The sequence below is a fragment of the Nanorana parkeri genome, unplaced genomic scaffold, assembly GCF_000935625.1.
Source record: "Nanorana parkeri isolate BGI_ZX_2015 unplaced genomic scaffold, ASM93562v1 scaffold61, whole genome shotgun sequence".
NCBI classification, from domain to species: domain Eukaryota; kingdom Metazoa; phylum Chordata; class Amphibia; order Anura; family Dicroglossidae; genus Nanorana; species Nanorana parkeri.
In genome coordinates this window covers 421,082-431,310 of record NW_017306329.1, presented here as the reverse complement: position 1 = coordinate 431,310, position 10,229 = coordinate 421,082, and the positions used below count along the sequence as shown (strand labels likewise).

The 10,229-nt window shown below is 47.7% G+C and overlaps 1 pseudogene; it reads right to left on the bottom strand.

Annotated features, from left to right (window-relative positions):
• Nucleotides 1-1,130: 1,130 nt before the first annotated feature.
• Nucleotides 1,131-10,229, bottom strand: part of LOC108804470 — a 19,289-nt pseudogene continuing 10,190 nt past the window's right edge.

Below are 10,229 nucleotides of genomic sequence, written 5' to 3'. Positions count from 1 at the left end.
CCCCCCCTCATGTGATAGCAATGAAGTAAAAGAATAAAAGTGAAATAAGATGAGAAATGACTCCAGGAATATATCATGAAATGAGTTTGGAAATGCCGGAAAACTGCTTAAATAATACATTGCACTAAAAATGAACCGGTTAGATGTTAATAAACCAAAAATTAAATTTGCTGTAAAAATTAACACTGGTCAATACATCCACAAGGCCCGACTCCCCTCCCCCCATCCAGGAGGAAGCCTTCAGGGACTGGGTCACACCTGTGGCTAATCACTACGCATTGCACCATGGTGGGCACCAAATGCAGGATCTAGAGTCCTGAGCAACATTACATGCTGGCCCAGCTTCTTCAGGCCAGCAAGGTCCTGGTATAGTACTAGGGTTGCAACGTGTCCAGGATTCACCCGGACAGTTCGGGTTTTGAGTTCTGTGTCCAGGTTTCATGGCAGAAGAAACCCGGACACAAGATGTTAGGCAGACAGGGGCAACCAAAATTAAAATAGAGGCTACTGACCCCCTCACTGAAAATAGTCACAACTGTGATATATATGAATCGGCGAGCTATTTACATATGAATAAACTACGACTTATTCTCCCAAAAACTGTCCGTGCGTCGCTAGTGTGTGTTCGGGTTTCACTTGAAGAAAAGGTGGCAACCCTATATAGTCCACCAAGGAATCTGAAATCTGGGAAGTAGCCGCTGTGGCTGGGCAAGGCCATCGATGAGACAAAAGGTCACTAAACTACGGCACATCTCCATCAGTAGAGAGGAGACGTCCATCACCTAAGGACACTAGCAATAAAAATGAGGATTTCCTGAAGGGGAGGGGCTATATTAGGGTCCACACAACTCCGGCCAGTGTCCAATCACCTGATGATATCTGTCTCTAGATCTGCCTGTGTCCTGTGCTGTACCATCAAGAAAACAGCTTTACCCACGTGTGTCTCATCTGATGTTTATTATGATGGGAGTTCCATGAGAAACCTTTTCCACACGAAGGACAGGAATACGGCTTCTTGCCCTTGGGCAACTCTGATGTACAAAAAGATGGATCTCCGCTGAAAAACGTTTCCCTCACTCATGTGAGATCCATAATGTCTGAGCAGTTTATGAAGAAATCATTTCCCACATTCATTGTAGAACTATAGCTTCTCCCCCTGTGCGCAAACAATGATGACTGGAAATATAACGTTTCTGGGAAAAACCTTTCCCGCACTCGGGGCAGGAATATGGCTTCTCGCCTGTGTGTACTCTCATATGTGTTTTAAGATAAGCGCTTGCTGTAAAACATTTACCGCACTCAGGGCAGCAATATGGCTTCTCGCCTGTGTGCACTCTCTGATGTGTTTTAAGGAATGCGCTTGCTGTAAAACATTTACCGCAATCAAAGCAGCAATATGGTTTCTCACCTGTGTGTACTCTCTTATGTCTGTTAAATTGGAAGCTTGCTGTAAAACATTTCCCACACTCAGAGCAGCAATATGGTTTCTCACCTGTGTGTACTCTCTTATGTCTGTTAAATTGGGAGCTTGCTGTAAAACATTTACCGCACTCAGAGCAGGAATATGGTTTCTCACCTGTGTGCGATCTCTGATGTTTGGTAAGATTGTATTTACTTGAAAAAGCTTTCCCGCACTCGGAGCAGGAATATGGCCTCTCCCCCGTGTGTATTCTCTGATGTTGGGTAAGATGGATCTTTTTTGAAAAACTTCTCCCGCACTCCGTGCAGGAATATGGCTTCTCCCCCGTGTGTATTCTCTTATGTTGGATAAGATTGCACTTTTGTGCAAAGCTACTCCTGCAATCAGGGCGAGAATACGGTTTCTCCCCCGTGTGAGATCTGTAATGTGTGACGAGGTCTGATTTACTAAGAAAACCTTTCCCACACTCATAACAGTAAAAAGACTTGTCACCGGTGTGAGAACTCAGATGAACACAAAGATCTGATTCAGAGCTAAAACTTTCCCCGCACTCAGAACAGGAAAATGTCTTCTCCCCCTGAATTCCGGCACCATCCCTCACAGGACGAGGTTGCTCAGAGTCAGAGGGATTCCATGCTCTACCCACACTGTGAAGTCCACCATCCATAGCTGAGCTCATTGTCTCTTCTCCCGCACAATCTGCTGTGATGTCCTCATCTTCCATCTTACAACCTGGAGATAAAGTCAGAGGATCCTTTGAGGGTTTCTCCATGGCGTGTCCTGGAAACATAGAAACACATGATGGAGAGATATGAGAGGGTTAGATGACTTCACTCAACATTCCATCTGGATCAGGAGGTCTGAGGGAGCAGATGTTCTCTGTGGAGGTCCCAACCAGCTGGGACTCTTCCCCTCCGGTCAAAGGGCCTTTGGTCCTCCTCCCAGATCACTTCTACATTTACACAGCCCTGTCAGAAGAGGCGGAGCCAATGGGGACTGGGAGGTACATGCTCTTCACCCAACCACAAGCCTAGGCAATGGGTCATGTGATCTCTGATAAACAAGAGGACCAAAGTTCAGACTTGTAGACCCTTCACCACAGAACACGTGACCCCCAGGCCTAGGCTTCTGGTGATGAGCAGCACTGGCGGGAGCTTGGAGAAGTATATTCTCCTGGAAAGAGAAGTGTTTCAGTCTTTGTTACTTTTCATCCCAACAAGACTGATAATAGAGTTTTATGTTTAGCTCGAAGTCTGCTGGAAGAAGAGGAACCGACCTAAGAAAGGCCCAATCTGTGTCCTCATATCTGTGCTACTGGAACTAGGGGGTGACACCCAACCCAATACTGCCAGCTGAGCCCCAGGACGGGTACCAGTACAGGGAGGTGACCATTACCAACCTACTATTGGCTGATATCACTCAGATCCCGCCCTACTCCGGACCAATCAGTGTGCAGGAACAGAGCAGAGAAAATAGAAGAGTATATTATGGGTCACCTGTGCTGATCTCTGTAGGAGTGTCCTCCACTTTGATTGTCCTCATCATTCCCTTCTCCTCCGTATGTTGCTGATCATCCCTCACATACATCTCTTCTACGTCACCCTCAACTTTCACCTTCATCAGATCTTCACCCTAAACCAACAGAAATGGCAGAAAGTCTCATCTTGTAGAGTCCACACATCATCTCCACATGTCAGAGTCTTCAATCCCTCATCTCCACCTACCTGATCATGGTGGGGGATGGTGAGATCTTCCTGTGCGGAATCCCGGGAATACAGAGGACGGGGACATCTCTCTGGTGGGTTCCTCTTACTGGATCCATCTGCAGGAAACACACACACTGACTGAATACATTGTTTCTATGTGTGTATCAGATGATGGGGGATCTAGGTGGACCCTCCGTACTGCTGTCTCCTCTTACCCGGTGATGTGAAGTTTGGGCAATTTTCTGTCTTTACATCTTTAAAGAAGTCCTTATTGTCTTCTAAACACCCCCAAACCTACAAAACAAGACAGAGACCTCCTGACACCTTATAGGAACCTGACACACAATGATACCGTCACCACCCAGACACATCCCTTGTCTGTTCCTGGATCATGTCCCAGAATTCCCGGCACCGCTCACCTCTCCTGTCAGCAGCTCCATCATCTTCTTGGTGACCTCTAGAATCTTCTCCATGTTGTGCCTCTCGGGTTTTAGAGAGTCACATGGGGGCACTGTGATGGTCACATGATCACCTGACTTCAGAAGAGGAAAACTCTGTATTGAAAAACCAATAGGAATATCATGTTAGTATCCCAGAATCCTCCTCACCTCTCCGGTCAGGTCTGTGTTTTATTAATAGAGATAAGAGCGATGTCATGTGACCTCCCAGAATCCTCCTCACCTCTCCGGTCAGCAGGTAGATGATCTCCAGGGTGAGGTTTAGTATCCTCTCAGTCATGTGACTCCGGTCCTCCTCCATCCTCACTGATGTGGTCATGTGATCTCTGTGGACGGATGGTGGAGAATTATCTGGACTGTACTGGTTGTATAATATTAGGATGGGGATATAAGGGGGTAATAGGTGGGCTGCCCCCCAGTGGGAATTGCCCCATGTAGATGGGGGTCACTCAGTGTTTGTTGGGTTTCTTGCCCCTACAAACCTGTTATATTTCCTCCTCCCGGCCTGATCAGACATGACACTTCCTGTTTTGTCTCTGATCTATATTTCTTAGTTGTAGATCTGCAGACAAGGAACGATAAATAGAATCTTTCTCTAATTGTCTGATGGTCACCTTTGTCCTTTGGGGGGGACTAGAGGAGCTATTGTCAGCTGTGGGGACCTCTACTAATACAGCGGGGGAGGGACTTAAAGCTGAACGTGGTGTGACGGGACCGGCCCGGTTCTCAGGGACATCATCATCAGTATACTCCGGCAGCGCGGACTTTGGATGAGGAATTATTTGTTATCCTCTTTTACAATTCTCAGCCCCCCAATCTACTATTATCTGACTCATCTCAGGAAAGAAAAGGATTTTTTCTGGCAGGTTCAGCAGGGACTCGTGTGTCCTCATCACGGGGTACTCGGCCCGCTTTGTCCAGCAGAAGTCGGAGCCCCAAAACCATTCTCATTATTTCATATCAGAAAAATGTCTTCTTTTCCTGTCCTGTGACTGGAGACAGACGCGTTTGTATGAAGAGCCAACAGGCTAATAACACACTACTGCAACTTACAACTAAGTTTTACACCTCGGCTAACAGATAGAGTATTTAAGCAACCAAAATCCCATCTACAGCTCACTGCAGAACATCGCTCCCTCCCTCCCCATGGTTCAGTTTACCTTTATAGAGATACATCAGCACTTGACTTAAGGACAATTCAGCTGCCCAGCAGCTGCTATTCATTGACCATTCTCCCAGATCTCAATACTGTCCCGCTTTAACCTCTTCCCTTTCATTGTTGCACCCGTTTCATACCTACTACTCCTCATTCACTTTACTGTCTCATACTTCCTCTGCACACCATGCGTTCTCTACCATTGCTTCTCACAGTTGTGGCTTCTCTACTTTAACTGTAGTACCCCACAATTTATATATTTCTCCTTCTCTCCTACCCTCTCCCTATTACTGCACTCATCACCTTCTGCTCATTTTGAATACACATGCCAGGGTTACCTCCAAGACACTGGGGCATGTTCGCTCATATAAAACTCCCTCTCATCTCACTTCTCTCACACTACTGCTTCTCCTGACTTCAGGGGATATCTCTCCCAATCCGATACACACCATAGAGTATGCGTCACATCCACACAAAGGTGAGCAATTCATCAACCTCAAATTTGTCCAAAATTTGAATCTTGGAAATTGGTGTCAAATTTTAGAACAACGAAATCTGAATCTCATTCCTCATACAAGAGACTGCTAAGGTGACACATCTACAAAATAAAGACAATGTCCTGACCTCACAATCGGGTAAAAGTTCTGATCCTGAAGGGGTTAATATATACCTTTCCACACACTACATATATATGTGTGTGTGTGTGTGTGTAGCAGCATCTGTTGGAGATAAAAGATGTCACAGCGACTATGGAGGATGGACATGAGGGTTCTAAATGTCAAAATAATATCTTATTACCTCCTCTGCTGCCAGTTCCAGCAATGTCTCCTTTATACGGTCTCACAACTGACCTCTCACCTGGAACTTCCTGTCTGTACCTGACATCACTTCCTGTCTGCGCCTGACATCAGTTCCTGTCATAGAGACTTCCTGCCTTGGTATACGTGAGGTCACCACCTTGTGGAGCTCAGAGGAACTGCAGCCTCGAGAAATGTCTCGCAGAGTGAACACGGCCTTGTCATTGTTGCCGAGTGTCCCGGATGGTCATCAGCCAAGCCTAGACCCAGCTAGTCCACTCAGCTGCCAAGGCCGGGCTTTGGCAATGGGCAGACACGTGACCCCCTTCCATACTTATAACACCCCACAAAGCCCTGAGAATGAGGGAGATGATCTGAGAGAAGTCCCCGTGGGATTCTTTTAGGTTTCCAACACATCCTCGGTGATCTATGAGCATGGGGAGTGTGATATCATTCCAGCAATAGATCATTTCACCATTCTGATTTCTCACCACTCCAAAATCAGATTCTACCAATGCCCCCTGACCACTTGGCAGGAAGCTGCAGGAACATCACAGGCAAAGGCCCTGTTCACACCTTTACGTTTTGTTGCGCGTTCAACGCTCTATGAACGCTCTACAAAACGTACAAACATGAAAATCCCATTGTTTTCTTTGGGTATGGTTCACACCTTTCCGTATTTCTGCCCGTCTGAACACGCTACAAAACGGCCTACGCCCAAATGTACTTCTTTGGGGCGTTTTGGTCAGGCGTTTCCATTGGGATACAGCCAAGTAGCCCTCGGAAACGCGCGTTTGTCGCGGTTTTTTTACCGCGAATCGCAGTAAAAACGTGCGACACGAAACGCATATTCAATACGCCTAGGTGTGAACCAGGCCAAAGTATTCTTCCTGCACGGCAGGAAACAACAGACAGCAACGGAATAAACAATAGCCAGGCTGCTATTTTTTAAGGTGAACAGCGATGTGTCTCCTCAGGTTAGGCCACGAAAGCAAAATAAGAAAAGTGGCCCCATGGGATTGTGGCCCCTATCACCCATGTGTTCATAAATCTAATTATATCCAATAGAGGTGTGTGGTGACTGTCATGTACCTGTCTCTCTGGAGCGGCTTTGCTGGTTCTTTCTGCTTTGTCTTTCAGGTTACAAGCTGCCTGCTGTTGCTAGGAAGATTTACCTCAGTTGCTGGACAGACATTCAGTCAGCTGAGCACTGGATTGGTGACAGAGTTTTGGCGGGAAAACAGCTGACCAATTAGTGTAACCTTTCCCCTCCCTAGTCACTCCTGTCAGTGGGCGGGGTCAGCAGTTACCTCAGGACTGCCAGCTGGACTAACCTCTGGATTATCTCCAGTCGCACTTTTGGATCTTTTCACCTGCTCACAGTCCACAGAATGGACTATGTACTTCAGCATTACTTCAAAGGGCTGATTCTCTTGATGGATCGACCGGCTCAGACATTTTAACTATTCCTGACTACAGCTGCCTCTTCCATTCCATCTGTGGCCCCTGCGCCTCTCATTCCTGATGTGTCAGCCTCACCCTGTGTACAGCATTGGAGCCTATACCTGAGGTCAGCTGTGAAAACTCTTAATTTCCAATGGACTGCCGGGCAGAGGATTGTAAGGCCAGACCAGAAGTGCCTGAGTGTCACATCACCACTGGGACCGGGCTGCCACTAGGACTTGTCAGAGACTAGGGATGTAGGACACAGGCCGGAGGGGGGAGGAGCTACCAGGACAGGCCAAGGAGCCCAACACTCCATTAGACACCCACAACGCCAGTGTTCCTGCCATAGTGAGCGGGGTGCGCAGCGGAACTCATGCTGATAGCCTGAGCGTCGGAAGAGGGGCCTCTCTCCACCTGGACCCTCACTTCATCACAACAAAGGGGTGAGCTGAGGGCTGGGAATGTATCTGTATTCAGTGTCTGTTGCTCTGGGTCATTCTCCCTCTGTGTCACTATCCTCCCTTTGTAAGGTGTAGTCTGTCAGTCAGCCTTCAGCTATCCCTTCCCTTTCCCCTCATGTCTCCGGTGCTTCCCTTTCATGCGCATTCCCTCCTTGCTTTATCTTAATGACTTTGAATTTGCAAGACAGTGTAGTATGAGAACCTTCCTCATCTATGCCATCAATCTGTATCCAGTCAGGCAGACCCTTGCACGGAATAGTTGGTAAGAAAAAAAAAAAATGGATCTAGAGAAGATTGTACAATCAGATTGTGATGTGTGTGGTGAGCGTTAGGTCAATTTGGCTCAAGTTAATGATAGATCAGGTTCAGTACATTTAGCCTCGGAGACCGGCCATTCTTCCTGCTTCTCCATAACCCTTCACAATTTCTATTGTAATGTCTTCCTTACATTGTAAAGCGCTGCGCAAACTGTTGGCACTCTATAAATACTATGTAATAATAATAATCGCAGCCTATTGTTTTCAGAAGTCTGCTTTGCAAGACATAGTTTGGTGGAGAGCGTTTACCAAAAGGCGCTGAGTTCCGCGTTCCTGAAAAACAATGCTGTCTGATGACCTACGCGCCCAAACCGACCAATCAGTCAGCTGATATTAATGTCTTTTCTGAGGATGTTTTTTTACTTCCTTTTTGTGAGCGAAATACTAAAGGTTGTAAATTGTAATGTCTGTAGAATGGCGGCTCGATGTTGTGTTTCTGAATGGTCTCAGACACGTATGAAGGGAGGATTGCCGGTCCTTTTATGGTTTTTCTTTGGGTTTGATGGGTTTTTTTTTCTGGCACCAGAGAACAAGTCCAATATACTTCAGTCTAAGAGATATGTATAAAATTGTGCCAACCTTGTGAAGACGTACAGGACACGTTTGACCTCTGTCATTGCCAACAAAGGATATATAACAAAGTATTGAGATGACCTTTTGATATTGACCAAATACTTATTTTCCACCATAATTTGCAAATAAATTGGTTCCAAATCAGCCGATGTGATTTGTCTGGATTTGTTTTCTCATTTTGTCTCTCATAGTTGAGGTCTACCTATGATGCCAATTACAGGTCTCTCTCATCTTTTTAAGTGGGAGAACTTGCACAATTGGGGGCTGACTAAATACTTTTTTGCCCCACTGTACTTCTCAAAGGAGATAATATTGATTGATTGTATTGATAAACCTCAGGTGGAAAAATGCTTGTGGGGGTGATGTATTACTTGCAATGCTTGGTCCGCTCCACGCCTGTGCCAAGCACTTGTTGACCTCACACTGATGGGACTACCTCCTTCTCCTCCTGATGAAGCGCCCCTCGGCGCGAAACGCGTAGAGTCTACAAGCACTGCTTCATTTAGCATTGCAAGTAATACATCACCCCCACAAGCATTTTGTATGTATGCTGCATTGCTGACACAGGTGTGGGCAGTAAATACCAGCGGGGGGTTTTTTTTTCGTCCCCTGTACAAAAGCACTTTGATGATTCTGATTCACAAATTACAAAGTCACATGCTGATTGTTCAGGATATCAAGGAAGCTTTTACATAGATATTCATTTTATCTCCAACAACATCTCGCTCACTACCCGCCAGTCCATACCAAGAAAATGTTTCATTTTTTGGCCGTTTTTCAGTGATGAAATCGATGAGAATTGTCGACAATTCTCATTATCGATTAGTTGATTCTCGATTAGTTGCCGCCGCTCTGCTTGTCCGTTCTCCTCCCCGCTGGTGCTGGCTGCATTGGTCTGTGTCTCTTTCAATCCCTGATTCTCTCCTTGCCTGTATAGGCAGAGGCAGCGGGGACACAGACCCCTGCAGCCGGCACCACCGGGGAGAAGAGACTGTGGTGACTCTGCAATCCCCCGCTGCCCAAACTTATACCTCTGCTGCTGCCATGTTCCTCCTCCTCTGCCTGCCCCGTTCCTCCTCCTGCTCTGGCCACCCCGTTCCTCCTCCTCCGGCCACCCCGTTCCTCCTCCTCTGCCTGCCACCTTCCTCCCCCTTCTGTCTGCCCCGTTTCATCTCGTCTGCCCGCCCCGTTCCTTCTCCTCTGGCCACCCCATTCCTCTGCTGTCCACCTCCTGCTCGCCCCGTTCCCTTCTCTTCTCCTCCGTTCCCTTCTCTGTTCCTCCGTTCCCTTCTCTGCTCCTCCGTTCCCTCCTCTGCTCTCCCCGTTCCCTTCTCTGCTCTCCCCATTCCCTTCTCTGCTCTCCCCATTCCCTTCTCTCCTCAGTTCTCTTCTCTGCTCTCCCCGTTCTCTTCTCTGCTCTCCCCGTTCTCTTCTCTGCTCTCCCCGTCCTCTTCTCTGCTCCTCTGTTCCCTTCTCTGCTCCTCTGTTCCCTTCTCTGCTCCTCCGTTCCCTTCTCTCCTCCTCCGTTCCCTTCTCTGCTCTCCTCGTTCCCTTCTCTGCTCTCCCCGTTCCCTTCTTTGCTCTCCCCGTTCCCTTCTTTGCTCTCCCCGTTCTCCTCTCTGCTCTCCCCGTTACCTTCTCTGCTCTCCCCGTTTCCTTCTCTGCTCCCCGCGTTCCCTTCTCTGCTCTCCCCCGTTCCCTTCTCTGCTCTCCCCCGTTCCCTTCTCTGCTCTCCCCGTTCCCTTCTCTGCTCTCCCGTTCCCTTCTCTGCTCTCCCCGTTCCCTTCTCTCCTCCTCCGTTCCCTTCTCTGCTCTCCCCGTTCTCTTCTCTCCTCCGTTCCCTTCTCTGCTCTCCCGTTCCCTTCTCTCCTCCTCCGTTCCCTTCTCTGCTCTCC